Here is a 17,680-nt window from a genome sequence, read left to right on the forward strand (position 1 = left end):
AGGTGTCCTGTGGTATCTGACCCCTCCTGACCTGGACTCCACTAGATCTCTGCAGTGTCCTGTGGTATCTGACCCCTCCTGACCTGGACTCCACTAGATCTCTGCAGGTGTCCTGTGGTATCTGATCCCTCCAGACCTGGACTCCACTAGATCTCTGCAGTGTCCTGTGGTATCTGACCCCTCCAGGCTTGGACTCCACTAGATCTCTGCAGGTGTCCTGTGGTATCTGATCCCTCCAGACCTGGACTCCACTAGATCTCTGCAGTGTCCTGTGGTATCTGACCCCTCCAGACCTGGACTCCACTAGATCTCTGCAGGTGTCCTGTGGTATCTGATCCCTCCAGACCTGGACTCCACTAGATCTCTGCAGTGTCCTGTGGTATCTGACCCCCTCCAGACCTGGACTCCACTAGATCTCTGCAGGTGTCCTGTGGTATCTGATCCCTCCAGACCTGGACTCCACTAGATCTCTGCAGTGTCCTGTGGTATCTGACCCCTCCTGACCTGGACTCCACTAGATCTCTGCAGTGTCCTGTGGTATCTGATCCCACCTGACCTGGACTCCACTAGATCTCTGCAGGTGTCCTGTGGTATCTGATCCCTCCAGACCTGGACTCCACTAGATCTCTGCAGGTTCCTGTGGTATCTGACCCCTCCAGACCTGGACTCCACTAGATCTCTGCAGGTGTCCTGTGGTATCTGACCCCTCCAGACCTGGACTCCACTAGATCTCTGCAGGTGTCCTGTGGTATCTGATCCCTCCTGACCTGGACTCCACTAGATCTCTGCAGTGTCCTGTGGTATCTGACCCCTCCAGACCTGGACTCCACTAGATCTCTGCAGGTTCCTGTGGTATCTGACCCCTCCTGACCTGGACTCCACTAGATCTCTGCAGGTGTCCTGTGGTATCTGATCCCTCCAGACCTGGACTCCACTAGATCTCTGCAGTGTCCTGTGGTATCTGACCCCTCCTGACCTGGACTCCACTAGATCTCTGCAGGTGTCCTGTGGTATCTGATCCCTCCAGACCTGGACTCCACTAGATCTTTGCAGTGTCCTGTGGTATCTGATCCCTCCTGACCTGGACCCCACTAGATCTCTGCAGGTGTCCTGGGGTATCTGACTCCTCCAGGCCTGGACCCCAGTAGATCTCTGCAGTGTCCTGTGGTATCTGACCCCTCCAGACCTGGACTCCACTAGATCTCTGCAGTGTCCTGTGGTATCTGATCCCTCCAGACCTGGACTCCACTAGATCTCTGCGGGTATCCTGTGGTATCTGATCCCTCCAGACCTGGACTCCACTAGATCTCTGCGGGTGTCCTGTGGTATCTGACCCCTCCAGGCCTGGACCCCACTAGATCTCTGCAGTGTCCTGTGGTATCTGACCCCTCCAGACCTGGACTCCACTAGATCTCTGCAGGTGTCCTGTGGTATCTGATCCCTCCAGACCTGGACGCCATTACATCTCTGCGGGTATCCAGTGGTATCTGATCCCTCCAGACCTGGACTCCACTAGATCTCTGCGGGTGTCCTGTGGTATCTGACCCCTCCAGACCTGGACTCCACTAGATCTCTGCACTGTCCTGTGGTAGCTGATCCTTCCAGACCTGGACTCCACTAGGTCTCTGCAGTGTCCTGTGGTATCTGATCCCTCCTGACCTGGACTCCAATAGATCTCTGCAGTGTCCTGTGGTATCTGATCCCTCCTGACCTGGACTCCACTAGATCTCTGCAGTGTCCTGTGGTATCTGATCCCACCAGACCTGGACTCCACTAGATTTCTGCAGTGTCCTGTGGTATCTGATCCCACCTGACCTGGACTCCACTAGATCTCTGCAGTGTCCTGTGGTATCTGATCCCACCAGACCTGGACTCCACTAGATCTCTGCAGTGTCCTGTGGTATCTGATCCCACCAGACCTGGACTCCACTAGATCTCTGCAGTGTCCTGTGGTATCTGATCCCTCCTGACCTGGACTCCAATAGATCTCTGCAGGTTCCTGTGCTGTCTAGATCCATCAGCAGTATTTCCTCTGATTCCTGAAAGTTGATCTCCAGCACAATCCACAGTTGATTGATCAGGTTGAGATCTGGGAATCTGAGGCAGTCTCCACCTTCATCTCTTTGTCATTTTCCTCATTGCTGGACATTATCCTGAATACAGAAGCCATTATGGGGCACTGCTGCCATGACGGGAGATACTACATCTGTACAAAGTATCCGGTACATGACACATCCACATGATGCCAGGACCAGGTTTCCAGCAGAGCATAGCCCCAAACATCACACATCATCTGCTTCTTCCCATAGCGCCCCCTGTTGCCCTCTCTTCCCCATTTCTTTGCAGTCTCCAGGGTTGGGCCCCTACATGGTCTCCATTTACCAGTTTGATGGCCTTGGTCTCCATGGTCTTCGGATCTTCTTCTCATCACGGGGCTGCAGTAAGTCTTACTTTTAGGAATAAAGTTTTGCAGTACGATGTGGCTCCTTGTAGTAAATCTCTTCTGGCAGGTCAGCGCTTCGCTCACTGCGTGACTTCATTTCCAGACTCTGCCGTCCCTTCCATTGTCTGTGACATAAAGCGCTCTGTGTTCCTGACGCCGCGGCTCGCCATTCATTTATTGTATATCTGACATAATGTAGGAAATAAATACCTCTGCCTGCCGGAGCAGACAATGGCTGACCACTGTGCCGCTCTGAATCATGGGACGTCCGTGATAGAGAAATGAGGACAAAGGACGAAAAGAGGTGTATATAGTCCTCACTCGTGTGGTGTCCTATAAATGTACCTGCCGTGTCTGGGGTGGAGCTTGTCATCCTCTAGCTTGTCGGGCGACACTATGATAAAATGGCGACATCTGAGCGTGTATCACTGCTGGACATAGAACAGAATCACATGTCTCTGACCACCAGAAGAAAGACCATCAAGGTCACCCCACCCAACACACATGGAGGACCTGCGTGTAACATGGACATTCAGGACAATAATCTATGGATGCTGAGAATTAATCTGATTGCCTGGGGTAGCGCAACCCAGAGAACTGGTGCAGCACAAGATTATGGAGGATGTGAGCCTTAGATCATTGGCAGGATGGAGAGCACTAGTTGGGTGGTAGAGATGAAGCACCGTCGTGGCTGCAGGGTTAGTCTAGGTTATAGGCTCTTCTGGACAGGTAGGTTTTCAGGGTCAGCCTTATGTATAAGGGTGAAGAGTTCCAGAGTACAGAGATGTACGGGAGAAGCTCTGGAGAAAGTTGTATAAAGAGAGGAGCGGCAGATGACAATGGAGGGCAGAGGAAACTGAGATCGGATGGACTGGATGGGAGTGAGACCATTAGAAGAGAGGCCACAGTGAAGGACCTAACAGTGGTCCAGGCCAGAGATGATGAGGACATCAAGAGGAGTGTTTGTTTTAGGAGATGTTAAGGCTTAGATGTGGGGTTTGTATCACAAGAATCAAGTTACCCCAAGGCAATGAATTTTACAAGGTCATGGACATCTGGATCATGGTCAGTATAATGGTGGGATCCAATACATAGGGTCATTCTGTGCCCGGGGGTCAGCACCTCCTGGGTAGCGGCCGAGGTCTGAGCGCGACTATCCTGTACTGATATCACTCAGTGTTCCTGACATCTCTTTCTTTTTGCTGTAATATATTCTTGGCGGTCGCACCGCAGTCTGCATTTATTATGGAATGAGTCAGGATTGTTCTCAAACATTTATGGTGCCCTTGGAAGTAGGAAGTCTAAGACATTGAGACCTCCGTCCTGCCGAGAGCGGCAGCATTTACATAGACTAAATAGGGAATGGGGTTGTATAGCGAGAGCGAAGAGAGAGACAAGAGTGAGACCGAAAAGAGAGAGCAGAGAGTGAGAGCGAAGAGAGAGAGAAGAGAGTGAGAGCGAAGAGCGAGACAAGAGAGTGAGACATGAGAATGAGACCAAGGAGAGAGACTGAAGAGTGAGACCAAGGAGAGAGACGAGAGTGAGAGCGAAGAGCGAGACAAGAGAGTGAGACCGAAGAGAGAGACAAGAGAGTGAGACCGAAGAGAGAGACAAGAGAGTGAGACCGAAGAGCGAGACAAGAGAGTGAGACCGAAGAGAGAGACAAGAGAGTGAGACCGAAGAGAAAGACGAGAGTGAGACCGAAGAGAGAGACAAGAGAATGAGACCGAAGAGAGAGACAAGAGAGTGAGACCGAAGAGAGAGACAAGAGAATGAGACCGAAGAGAGAGAGAAGAGAATGAGAGCGAAGAGAGAGAGAAGGGAGTGAGAGCGAAAGACGAGAGTGAAACCGAAGAGAGAGAGACAAGAGAGTGAGAGCGAAGAGAGAGAGACAAGAGAGTGAGACCGAAGAGCGAGACAAGAGAGTGAGACCGAAGAGAGAGACAAGAGAGTGAGACCGAAGAGAGAGACAAGAGAGTGAGACCGAAGAGAGAGACAAGAGAGTGAGACCGAAGAGCGAGACAAGAGAGTGAGACCGAAGAGAAAGACGAGAGTGAGACCGAAGAGAGAGACAAGAGAATGAGACCAATGAGAGCGAAGAGAGAGAGAAGGGAGTGAGAGCGAAGAGAAAGACGAGAGTGAGACCGAAGAGAGAGAGACAAGAGAGTGAGAGCGAAGAGAGAGAGACAAGAGAGTGAGACCGAAGAGAAAGACGAGAGTGAGACCGAAGAGAGAGACAAGAGAATGAGACCGAAGAGAGAGAGAAGAGAATGAGAGCGAAGAGAGAGACAAGAGAGTGAGACCAAAGAGCGAGACAAGAGAGTGAGACCGAAGAGAGAGACATGAGAGTGAGACCGAAGAGAGAGGCAAGAGAGTGAGACTGAAGAGCGAGACTGAAGAGAGAGACAAGAGAGTGAGACCGAAGAGAGAGACATGACAGACTGAAGAGTAAGACCGAAGAGAGAGAAAAGAGAGCGAGACTGAAGAGAGAGACAAGAGAGTGAGACCGAAGAGCGAGACCGAAGAGCGAGATAAGAGAGTGAGACCGAAGAGTGAGACCGAAGAGAGAGACAAGAGAGTAAGACCGAAGAGCGAGACATGAGAATCAGACCGAAGAGTAAGACCGAAGAGAGAGGCAAGAGAGTGAGACCGAAGAGCGAGAATAAAGAGTGAGGCATGAGAATAAGACCGAAGAGAGTGAGATACAATTCTATGAGACCACAGAATTCATAATAAGAGAAGAGAGTGAGAACAAACATGTTGTAGTCTCTCTCTTGGGTTGTAGTCTCTTTCTCTTGTGTTGTAGTTTCTCTCTCGGTTTGTAGTCTCTCTCTTGTGTTGTAGTCTCTCTCTTGTGTTGTAGTCTCTCTCTCGGTTTGTAGTCTCTCTATGGTGTATTCATCTATATGTAGACATGGCCATTTATAGGGCTAGTACCCTGTATGGTGCCAGTATGGCGGTGCTGTATACTATGGAGGGGGAGTCCTCCGTAGCAGGCCAGTGTACAGGAAGACTCATTACGTCATCGATCACTTTAGAAATCTTCCGGGACATTTTCTCACGTCCGGCCTGGTTGGGTTTATGGCGGCAGTTTTCAGTGCTCTGTAAGAAGTGCAGCTCTGGAGCACAAACTGCTGCTCTACCAAGTGCAGCTCTGAGTAGTTCACTGCCATTAGAGCCATTACCGTACTATGGTGTCTCTGACTACTGAGCACAGGCCTGAGGACAGGGCCGGCAGATCGCAGGCGGCGGAGCGGAGCGGCAGGGACATGAACTCGCCGCTTCTCATTTCCGGCCTCCTTCTGTCACTGTGATGGACGCGATTTCTCCAGAATTTCCGGCACTTGCTACATGTTTAGTGGCGTCTCCATGTTTCACGATTCCTTGAGGTTTCGGTGGCGGACAGTTTATCGCTTTAGGTTTCCATTTTGCCCTTTGTTCTCATTTTGGTGTCGTTTGGCGTCCTGGGAATCTCTATGTAATAGTCTGCGCGACAGGAAGAACAAGAGAGGAATCTAACGAGGAAAGGTTATCCAATTTCAGAGACGGAGCGCGGCCGTTCCAATTACATTATAAGCTCTGTCCCATTTCTCCTGCTCCAGGTGACGATTCCACCGCATTTATCACAAGTGACATTCAATGGGCGCGAGAGCGGGCGAGGGAAATGGTAAAAGACTGCAAGGAACAGAAGATCCAAAGATCTATAGAGTGTCGGCGAGGGGGACAGGCGAGGGGCAGGGGAATGGGGGGACACACAGAGGAATCGGCGGAGGGATGGGGGATGGAGGGGGGAATGTGGGGACATGGACGGAGGAAGACTAGATGGCGGCACGGATAGAGACAGACAAGAGGGATGAATATAAACTGTCCTCCAGATACTTCTGTTCCCCAGGACACACAGTGTATACAGGAGTGTATACAGGTATCATATACATGCTATATGCACATGGCCGTACCCCGGGCCGCCGCTCCTCTACTACCTGTCGTCTTCATTACACGTCTCGCATTACGTTCTCTGTAGTGGCAGATGGCAGATCCATCACCTCATACATAAATAAGAGGCCTCCGAGCGGCGTCTGGAATCTGTCCTGCAGCGCTCGGCGCAAGCGACATCCCGAGAGTCTCAGAAAATGCCTGGAAAACTGCGAAAGCGAGGTGTGAGGTTTAGCCATGTTGAATTCATTTTACTCTAGTCCTTCAGATTTCTGGACTTGTATCTGTCCAGATCACTTGACCCTCTGGAGATGATGGGGCCCGGACCGTCAGCCTGGACACTTCACCTCTCCAGAAGATCCAGCAGAAATGGACCAAACCAAAAGAACACAGAGGGACGCCGTGTCCATATTGTTTATAGTAACACAAAAATCCTGCCATGTCCTTGTCATAGGAAGTCCCACACGCTCATTGTGATGCAGGGGTCTCTGGTAAGAAAACTGTCAAAATATTCATCACCGATTTCTTACCAGCGACCACTGAGACAACTAGTTGGTCACAACAGTCTGCAGGAGGATAAAGGGGTCTGGAGGAGGACAGAGGGGTCTGGAGGAGGACAGAGTGGTCTGGAGGGGGGCAGAGGGCTCAATAGGGGGACAGAGGGGTCTGGAGGGGGACAGAGGGGTCTGGAGGAGGACAGAGGGGTCTGGAGGGGGGCAGAGGGCTCAATAGGGGGACAGAGGGGTCTGGGGGAGGACAGAGGGATCTGGAGGAGGACAGAGGGGTCTGGAGGAGGACAGAGAGGTCTGGAGGAGGACAGAGTGGTCTGGAGGGGGACAGAGGGGTCTGGAGGGGGGCAGAGGGGTCTGGAGGGGGACAGAGGGGTCTGGAGGGGGGCAGAGGGCTCAATAGGGGGACAGAGGGGTCTGGAGGGGGACAGAGGGGTCTGGAGGAGGACAGAGGGGTCTGGAGGAGGACAGAGGGGTCTGGAGGAGGACAGAGAGGTCTGGAGGGGACAAAGGGGTCTGGAGGGGGACAGAGGAGTCTGGAGGAGAACAGAGGGGTCTGGAGGGGGACAGAGGGGTCTGGAGGAGGGCAGAGGGGTCTGGAGGGGACAGAGGGGTCTGGAGGGGGACAGAGTGGTCTGGAGGGGGTCAGAGGAGTCTGGAGGAGGTCAGAGGGGTCTGGAGGGGGACAGAGGGGTCTATAGGGGGACAGAGGGGTCTGGAGGGGGACAGAGGGGTCTGGAGGAGGACAGAGGGGTCTGGAGGGGGACAGGGGGGACAGAGGGGTCTGGAGGAGGACAGAGTGGTCTGGAGGGGGACAGAGGGGTCTGGAGGGGGACAGAGGGGTCTGGAGGGGGGCAGAGGGCTCAATAGGGGGACAGAGGGGTCTGGAGGGGGACAGAGGGGTCTGGAGGGGGACAGAGGGGTCTGGAGGGGGGCAGAGGGCTCAATAGGGGGACAGAGGGGTCTGGAGGGGGACAGAGGGGTCTGGAGGAGGACAGAGGGGTCTGGAGGAGGACAGAGGGGTCTGGAGGAGGACAGAGAGGTCTGGAGGGGGACAAAGGGGTCTGGAGGGGGACAGAGGAGTCTGGAGGAGAACAGAGGGGTCTGGAGGGGGACAGAGGGGTCTGGAGGAGGGCAGAGGGGTCTGGAGGGGGACAGAGGGGTCTGGAGGGGGACAGAGTGGTCTGGAGGGGGTCAGAGGAGTCTGGAGGAGGTCAGAGGGGTCTGGAGGGGGACAGAGGGGTCTATAGGGGGACAGAGGGGTCTGGAGGGGGACAGAGGGGTCTGGAGGAGGATAGAGGGGTCTGGAAGAGGAAAGAGGGGTCTGGAGGATGACTGAGTAGTCTGGAGGGGGGCAGAGGGGTCTGGAGGGGGACAGAGAGGTCTGGAGGGGGACAGAGTGGTCTGGAGGGGGTCAGAGGAGTCTGGAGGAGGACAGAGGGGTCTAGAGGGGGACAGAGGGGTCTATAGGGGGACAGAGGGGTCTGGAGGGGGACAGAGGGGTCTATAGGGGGACAGAGGGGTCTGGAGGGGGACAGAGGGGACTGGAGGGGACAGAGGGGTCTGGAGGGGGACAGGGGGGACAGAGGGGTCTGGAGGGGTCTGGAGGAGGACAGAGGGGTCTGTAGTGGGACAGAGGGGTCTGGAGGGGGACAGAGGGGTCTGGAGGAGGACTGAGGGGTCTGGAGGAGGACAGAGGGGTCTGCAGTGGGACAGAGGGGTCTGGAGGGGGACAGAGGGGTCTGGAGGGGGACAGAGAGGTCTGTAGGGGACAGAGGGGTCTGGAGGGGGACAGAGGGGTCTGCAGTGGGACAGAGGGGTCTGGAGGGGGACAGAGGGGTCTGGAGGGGGACAGAGAGGTCTGTAGGGGACAGAGGGGTCTGGAGGGAGACAGAGGGGGAAAGAGGGGTCTAAAGGAGGACAACAGAGACTGCAGAAGGACAGAGAAGTCTGGAGGAGGACGAATGAGTCTGGAGCATAGAGGGGGGACAAAGGGGTCTGGAGGGGTTCTTAGAAGTTTTTGGCAGGTCTTGACCTTGATAGATAATCCTGACTAGTAGTGACATGTCCCGGGCAGAATGAGGACATCGGTCACTGAGATACTTGAGGACATCGGTCACTGTGATACTTGAGGACATCGGTCACTGTGATACTTGAGGACATCGGTCACTGAGATATTTGAGGACATGCAGAGCCAAGGAAACTAATTAAGAAACCGTTATCTACAAGAAATGGAAATGACTGAGTAGACGGCTTTGCAATGTTTAGCCAATGAGCGTAATATTAATTATCCATTGTCTATTTAACATGCAGCGTGTGGGGCGCGGGTGCGGAGGAATGATAAGCCCTGACATCCAGATGAGTCCCTGGGGAACCGTGTAATAGGAGACGGCATCAAATCAGACCAATAACTGTCTTACTAGCAGCCGTCCGGGTGGCCGTCCTGTTAATCCTAGAGACAAGTCGGCCGCGTATTTCCCCATTTTGTTGCAATCCAGGGCACATGTATTGGCGTCACTGGGTCAACCCAATAGTCGCACCGATTTAGCCATGCCAAGCAATTCACAATCTGAGAATATGAATCAAATCATCCAATCTTCACTGAGATACAGGTCAGTCTGACATATCAGAAGGTGGAGCTTTGGATCTCAATACGGTTGGGGCTACAAAGACCCTGGAATCCGAGGTAAGTCTCAGGAGCGGCACAAGCTGAGGTCAGGGATGGTGGAGATCAGTCCGATCAGACCTGAGATTGAGGCAGTTATCACCAGAAGTCTCTTCCCGCTCGGCGCAACCTGCTGATCCTCATCGCCTGGGCATAAGACTTGGCATTGGGCAGTAATATGGAGAGGTCATCGTGACATGACGTGACGGCACTGATCTGTCTGGATGTTCTTATCACACGGAGTGAGGACCAGATAGAAGACGATTTGTGTTCACAAGACAAGAAGCAGAATCCACTAGTTAAGGTCGGGTAATGGAGCGGACAGCGCGGACTTGTCTAACACGGCGGCCGCCACCTCCGTAATGACCCCGACGGGACCGGTTATACATCATCAACTCACTGTTATGTCCTGGGAATCAGATAGTAAGCGGCACGGAGGAGGCCGTCACCAGAATCTCGTAACAAGCCGAGCAAGACGTGTAGCGACTACCGACCATCTTATCAGAGATCTTGTCTGAGTTCTGGGTTATCGCAACTCTCAAGAGAAAAAACACAAAGTATCAATGGAGACGTCCTCTGGTATACAAGATCAGAATCTTATTACAGGAGGTGGGGCTGTGACAGCTTGTGGGTGGGGCTGTGACACCTTGTAGGTGGGGCTATGACAGCTTGTGGGTGGGGCTATGACAGCTAGTAGGTGGAGCTATGACACCTTGTAGGTGGGGCTATGACAGCTTGTGGGTAGAGCTATGACAGCTTGTGGGTGGGGCTGTGACAACTTGTAGGTGGGGCTATGACAGCTTGTGGGTGGGGCTATGACAGCTAGTAGGTGGAGCTATGACACCTTGTAGGTGGGGCTATGACAGCTTGTGGGTAGAGCTATGACAGCTTGTGGGTGGGGCTGTGACAACTTGTCGGTGGAGCTATGACAACGTGTAGGTGGGGCTATGACAGCTAGTAGGTGGAGCTATGACAGCTTGTGGGTGGGGCTGTGACAACTTGTCGGTGGAGCTATGACAACGTGTAGGTGGGGCTATGACAGCTAGTAGGTGGGGCTGTGACAGCTTGTAGGTGGGGCTGTGACAGCTTGTGGGTGGGACTATAGCACCTTGTAGGTGGGGCTATAGCACCTTGTAGGTGGGGCTATGACAGCTTGTAGGTGGGGCTATAACACCTTGTAGGTGGGGCTATGACAGCTTGTGGGTGGGGCTGTGACAGCTTGTGGGTGGGACTATGACACCTTGTAGGTGGGGCTATAGCACCTTGTAGGTGGGGCTATGACAGCTTGTAGGTGGGGCTATAACACCTTGTAGGTGGGGCTATGACAGCTTGTGGGTGGGGCTATGACAGCTTGTGGGTGGGGCTATGGCACCTTGTAGGTGGGGTTATGACAGCTTGTAGGTGGGGCTATAACACCTTGTAGGTGGGGCTATGGCACCTTGTAGGTGGGGCTATAACACCTTGTAGGTGGGGCTATGGCACCTTGTAGGTGGGGTTATGACAGCTTGTAGGTGGGGCTATAACACCTTGTAGGTGGGGCTATGGCACCTTGTAGGTGGGGTTATGACACCTTGTAGGTGGGGCTATAACACCTTGTAGGTGGGGCTATAACACCTTGTAGGTGGGGCTATGGCACCTTGTAGGTGGGGCTATAACACCTTGTAGGTGGGGTTATGACACCTTGGAGGTGGGGCTATGGCACCTTGTAGGTGGGGCTATAACACCTTGTAGGTGGGGCTATAACACCTTGTAGGTGGGGTTATGACACCTTGGAGGTGGGGCTATGGCACCTTGTAGGTGGGGTTGTGACAACTTGGAGGTGGGGCTGTGAAAAATTTGGGGGGGTCACAGTTTGGAGGTGTGATGTGACAACTAGACTTTGAAAAGAAACTTGAGGCAATGACTAGACGTTATATAGTAAATACACAGTGAGAAGATGGCGGACAAAGTCCTCTATATCCACTCTGCTCTCCATATGGGGACCCCCTAATATGAGGTACATTTGGGTATATAAAAGGGGGGTCCCTTGCTGAGAAAACATGAAAGCCTTGAGTGACTTGAGCTCCTTGTAACGCCTGGCGGACGCCGATCTCTGACACACAAGTATGGCGGACATGTCCTACCATAAGGGGACCATCCAGCTTCCTCTATACCTGATATACCCATCACAGTATTACGGGTGGAGTCCCCCTTTAAGATGGTGAACCCCTATAAGATTCAGCCTCTCAGGGGCAGCGGCAGATAAAAGCCCTCTCCGCGTCTCCTCGCACTCTCGGCCGGCGTGTACATATGGATATTTATGATTTTTCGCGCTTTGATTCGGGCGCTCATCGACTTCAGGCCGTTTCATTCATCATCGCCTTCTGATATCTCTTATTACCGCCGCTGATGAAGACGGAGCGCCCCCCGGGAGATGTTTGATGTTTGTACTGCATCATCTGAGATGTTCCTTCTACCTGGACTACGTCCGCCTTCCAGGGATCATCGGCAAACGCCTTCTCCCTTGTGATCCATCCACGAGGAGTCTTCATGTCGTCTTGTCAAAGGCTTCTCAGAAATAACACACCTGCATCCCGGAGATACGAGGCGCGCTTCAAGGAGATGGCGGCTCGGCGGCCAAGACAAGCGCCGATATACAATCACTCTGATCTATGAGTCTCATCTGGCCCAAGGAGACTCGAGATCGTAAAAACGTGTTATGGCTAGTCTTAAAGGAAAAACCCAGCTTAAAGGGATCTTTCACCACCTCCTCTAATACTCACTGCTCCATTGATGCGTTCTGTCTAACCTGCACCGTACCGGATACTCTAAGAAGACTCCCTAATGTCATGTGGGCGGAGTTAGGAAAGAGCAGGCAAGGGGGCGTGGCAAAGCTCCAATCAGAATAAGACAGTGTCAGAGCTCCGAGTCACACCCCCTTGCCTGCGCCCACCTGACATAATTGGATCAGGCACCAAAACTCACTGCACAGATTGCTCAGGAATGGAGGGGGAGAAAATGCAACAATTCTGGGCACAACTGGGAGGAGCCTAATAAAGGATGTCTGAGGGACCGAGGAGCCAGAACTCAGGAAAATGTAACGTGTTACGTGTCATGTGCTACACTAGGGGGCGCTATGTGGTGGCCTGTGGGGCTCACTGAGGATCCCGGCAGTCAGACCCCATCAGCAATCGGATCCTGAGAAAGCGGAGTGGTTACCCGTATGCACCCCAGCCTTCCCAGACTCCTGATTACGTCTTACGTGGCTGGATTCTCTGCGTCTATATAACCAATCCTACTGGCCGCTCGGGTCTCTAGGAAAGCCTGCGACAGGCCTCCAGGCTATACTAACAGTCACCCAGCTTTCCCAGACTCCTGATTACGTCTTACGTGGCTGGATTCTCTGCGTCTATATAACCAATCCTACTGGCCGCTCGGGTCTCTAGGAAAAGAGAGACCCAGGCTATACTAACAGTCACCCAGCTTTCCCAGACTCCTGATTACGTCTTACGTGGCTGGATTCTCTGCGTCTATATAACCAATCCTACTGGCCGCTCGGGTCTCTAGGAAAGCCTGCGACAGGCCTCCAGGCTATACTAACAGTCACCCAGCTTTCCCAGAACCAGATATACCTTGGAGTGACTGAAGAGGGATGAGCGTCCTCACATTCCCTGCTCTGCTGAGGACTAAAGCCGCCTCATCTGAAGAGCGCAAATTACCGGGGACAGCGGGTCAAGTCTGTGACAGCGGGAATAAACCGCCGAATATTCCCCATAATAAGCGTCTGTCCAAGGACGAGACAGCGACGGAAAACATCTGCGCACCGTCAGAAAGCAGTCACTTAGGTGGCATCAGTCTGCCTGTCACAGCCGCAACGCCGGACCAAACTTGTCTACAACGTGCAGCCGCTGCCACATCTCCCAGACAGCGGCTGAATTACACGAAACCTGAGCGAGCGGCGGATCAGATAGCAAAGTGCGGAGGAGACTCGAGACAATGAGCAGTCACCCCCCCACCCCCCCGCACACTCATACATGGAAAGCCAGCGACCGTCAGGACACCATAGACCTATTATATATCCATTATAGGTCCTCTCCCAGGTGGAACAATCCTGGCCACCATGGATGGAGAATCCTTCTACTCCAACATCCCACCCCAGGACGGTGTAAACGCTGCCGGATATTCATGGAACAGCGAGGTATGAACGCTTAATCGGTGGTGAAACTGACAAAACTCATCCTCACCCACAATTACTTCTCCTTTGTTGACTGTGTCTATCTACAGCAGACCGACACCGCAATGGGGAGCAACATGGCGCCACAGTCCGCTAATCTCTTCATGGCCAAGCCTGAGAGTGACTTCCTCTCCACCTGCACCACCAGGCCTCGGGCCTACTATCGCTTCATTGACGATATCCTAATCCTGTGGACTGGGTCTGAGGAACAGCTGAAAACCTTCCATGACCAATTCCACCAGTTCCATCCCACCATCAACCTGACGCTCAATCACTCCTTCTCTGAAATAAACTTCCTAGACACAGTCATCAAGATACAAGACAACAAAATGGAGACATCACTGTATCGGAAACCGATTGACCGACCAACCTACCTAAGATGGGATAGCTTTCATCCGAAACACATAAAGAACTCCATTGTCTACAGCCAGGCCATCAGATACCATCGCATATGTTCAGACCCTGAGGATAGAGACGAACACCTTGGAGGCCTCAGAAACACATTCTTGAGGCAGGGTTACCATCCAAGAACAACCAAATCACCACCAGAGCCACCAGGATACCAGATTTATTAATATACAATACCAAACAGGAGAACAATCGGGTGCCCCTGGTGTCACATATAACCCCCACCTGGAGACGCTGAGAGGAATCACACGCAAATTACATCCACTACTGCAAAAAGACCACCGTCTAACATCCAAATCTCCAGACCCTCCTCTCCTGTGCTACAGACACCAAACCTCAGGAATATGGTGATTGTCAGCAGCTCACTGTCACCTCCAACTAACACAGGAACATTCCCATGTGGACAGAAGAGGAGCAAAACCTGCCCGCACATACTGACCACTGACAGGATAGAGATACCAAACTCTAACAGGGAATATAAGACCCCAGGTACCTTCACCTGTAACACCCCGCATGTAGTGTATGTAATAATGTGCACCAAGTGTCCCCCTGATAATCTGTATGTTGGAGAGACCGGACACAGCTTAGAATGAGAATCAATTCACATCGCCATACAATTAGAGAACAAAGACTGGACCTTCCCGTATCAGAACATTTCTGCAATGAGGATCATAATATCACCAGTGACATGAAAGTTTTAGTTTTAAGAGGGAATTTCAAATCAAAGAAAGAACGACGGATTTATGAGTATAAACTTATGACCCTGCTTCATACACTGGAGAGGGGGCTAAATCTGTCACATGGGTTTATGGCATCTTACAGGAATCACAGACCTGAGACCCCGAGAACTGATAAGAACCTTTATTTTTTTTTTTTTTTCTTATGGTAGAGTTGGAAGGGACCTCAAGGGCCATCGGGTGCAACCCCCTGCGAGTGCAGGTTTTCCTAAATCAAACCTGGAAGTGTTTACAATGTTTCTACCAATTACTAATAACCCCCCCCCCCCCCTTCCTCCTGGAATTCTCTCCCTGTGTGCCCTCTTGTACATAAATCTGCTCCTTCAGAAATGGTTTTAAATTTACTTGAGAAAGGAGCCGAGAGATCCGAAACGTTGTATCTGTCATCAGTATTAGTCAGCCATTAATAGGGATCAACTACTGAAGACTCGCAAGTTTTTTTGTTTTTTTATATTTCCTACCCACTGGCTAACACGGTACGAGAACACACATTATCCTTATATGGAAAGCCTGTGAGTCCTGCTCCCCCCACTCATATAGAGCCTGACACAGTCCAGACATAGGGACTAACACTGCCCCCTCCCCAACCCCAGACATAGGGACTAACACTGCCCCCTCCCCAACCCCAGACATAGGGACTAACACTGCCCCCTCCCCAACCCCAGACATAGGGACTAACACTGCCCCCTCCCCAACCCCAGACATAGGAACTAACACTGCCCCCTCCCCAACCCCAGACATAGGGACTAACACTGCCCCCTCCCCAACCCCAGACATAGGAACTAACACTGCCCCCTCCCCAACCCCAGACATAGGGACTAACACTGCCCCCTCCCCAACCCCAGACATAGGGACTAACACTGCCCCCTCCCCAACCCCAGACATAGGGACTAACACTGCCCCCTCCCCAACCCCAGACATAGGGACTAACACTGCCCCCTCCCCAACCCCAGACATAGGGACTAACACTGCCCCCTCCCCAACCCCAGACATAGGGACTAACACTGCCCCCTCCCCAACCCCAGACATAGGGACTAACACTGCCCCCTCCCCAAACGCAGACATAGGGACTATGAGGGAAAAGGACAGCATACTTCCAACAGGCCCGAGGGGTCAGACAAGGCTGTAGCCTGAGCCCAACGCTCTTCAACATCTATGAACTGGCTACAGCCCTGGAGGCCTCACCAACCCCAGGCCTCACCCTGAACAATCGAGAGGTGAAGTTCCTGCTATACGCCGACGACCTCCTACTCCTGGCCCCCACCGAGAAAGACCTCCAAGAAAGCCTGTCAGTGCTGGAAAAATTCAGCACCACATGGGCCCTACCCATCAACCAGAAGAAGACCAAAGTCATGGTATTCCAGAAGAAGGGCCACAATAAAGCCTCCACCACCCCACAATTCACACTGAACGGCTCCACACTGGAGAAAACCAACAGCTACACCGACCTGGGGCTGGAGCTCAGCCAATCAGGAAGCTTCAAAGCAGCAATAGAAACCCTGAAAGCAAAAGCCTGCAGAACCTTCTACGCCATCAGAAGACAACTGTACCACCTCAAACCACCGGTGAGGGTCTGGATGAAGATATTTGACGCTGTCATCTCCCCGATCCTTCTCTATGGCAGTGAGGTTTGGGGCCCAGCCACCTACCCAGACCAGTCAAGGTGGGATTCCAGCCCAACAGAGAACTTCCACCTGGAGTTCTGCAAATACCTGCTACATGTCCATCGCAACACCACCAACATAGCCTGCAGGGCAGAGCTAGGCAGACTCCCCCTATGGCTCACCATACAGAAGAGGGCGCTAGCTTTCCAGGCACACATCCAGGGGAGCGACTCCTACCACCACCAAGCATGGCTAAGCCACCGGAGCAAACCAGACATTCAACAACCAAACAGCAGCCAACCACCAAACCATCTATCTATCTAGATAGCTAGATAGGAGATAGATAGATAGATAGATAGATAGATAGATAGATAGATAGATAGATAGGAGATAGATAGATAGATAGATAGATAGATAGATAGATAGGAGATAGATAGATAGATAGATAGATAGATAGATAGATAGGAGATAGATAGATAGATAGATAGATAGATAGATAATAGATAGATAGATAGGAGATAGATAGATAGATAGATAGATAGATAGATAGATAGGAGATAGATAGATAGATAGGAGATAGATAGATAGATAGATAGATAGATAGATAGGAGATAGATAGATAGATAGATAGATAGATAGATAGATAGATAGGAGATAGATAGATAGATAGATAGATAGATAGATAGGAGATAGATAGATAGATAGATAGGAGATAGATAGATAGATAGATAGATAGATAGATAGATAGATAGATAGATAGGAGATAGATAGATAGATAGATAGATAGATAGATAGGAGATAGATAGATAGATAGATAGATAGATAGATAGATAGGAGATAGATAGATAGATAGATAGATAGATAGATAGGAGATAGATAGATAGATAGATAGATAGATAGATAGATAGATAGGAGAAAGATAGATAGATAGATAGATAGATAGATAGATAGGAGATAGATAGATAGATAGATAGATAGATAGATAGATAGATAGGAGATAGATAGATAGATAGGAGATAGATAGATAGATAGATAGATAGATAGATAGGAGATAGATAGATAGATAGATAGATAGGAGATAGATAGATAGATAGATAGATAGATAGATAGGAGATAGATAGATAGATAGATAGATAGATAGGAGATAGATAGATAGATAGATAGATAG

At 51.6% G+C, this 17,680-nt stretch overlaps 1 protein-coding gene and 1 long non-coding RNA gene across 2 annotated transcripts in view; one reads left to right on the forward strand and one right to left on the reverse strand.

The window, feature by feature from the left end:
- Nucleotides 1-17,680, reverse strand: part of TMEM145 (transmembrane protein 145) — a 48,894-nt gene that overhangs the window by 19,858 nt on the left and 11,356 nt on the right. The window lies entirely within an intron of this gene.
- On the forward strand, nt 4,130-5,002 carry LOC142188572 (uncharacterized). The gene is made up of 3 exons (XR_012712998.1): nt 4,130-4,267; nt 4,661-4,765; nt 4,956-5,002. It is a non-coding gene; the product is annotated as an uncharacterized LOC142188572 (long non-coding RNA).

This window comes from Leptodactylus fuscus, unplaced genomic scaffold, assembly GCF_031893055.1.
Source record: "Leptodactylus fuscus isolate aLepFus1 unplaced genomic scaffold, aLepFus1.hap2 HAP2_SCAFFOLD_517, whole genome shotgun sequence".
Classification (NCBI taxonomy): domain Eukaryota; kingdom Metazoa; phylum Chordata; class Amphibia; order Anura; family Leptodactylidae; genus Leptodactylus; species Leptodactylus fuscus.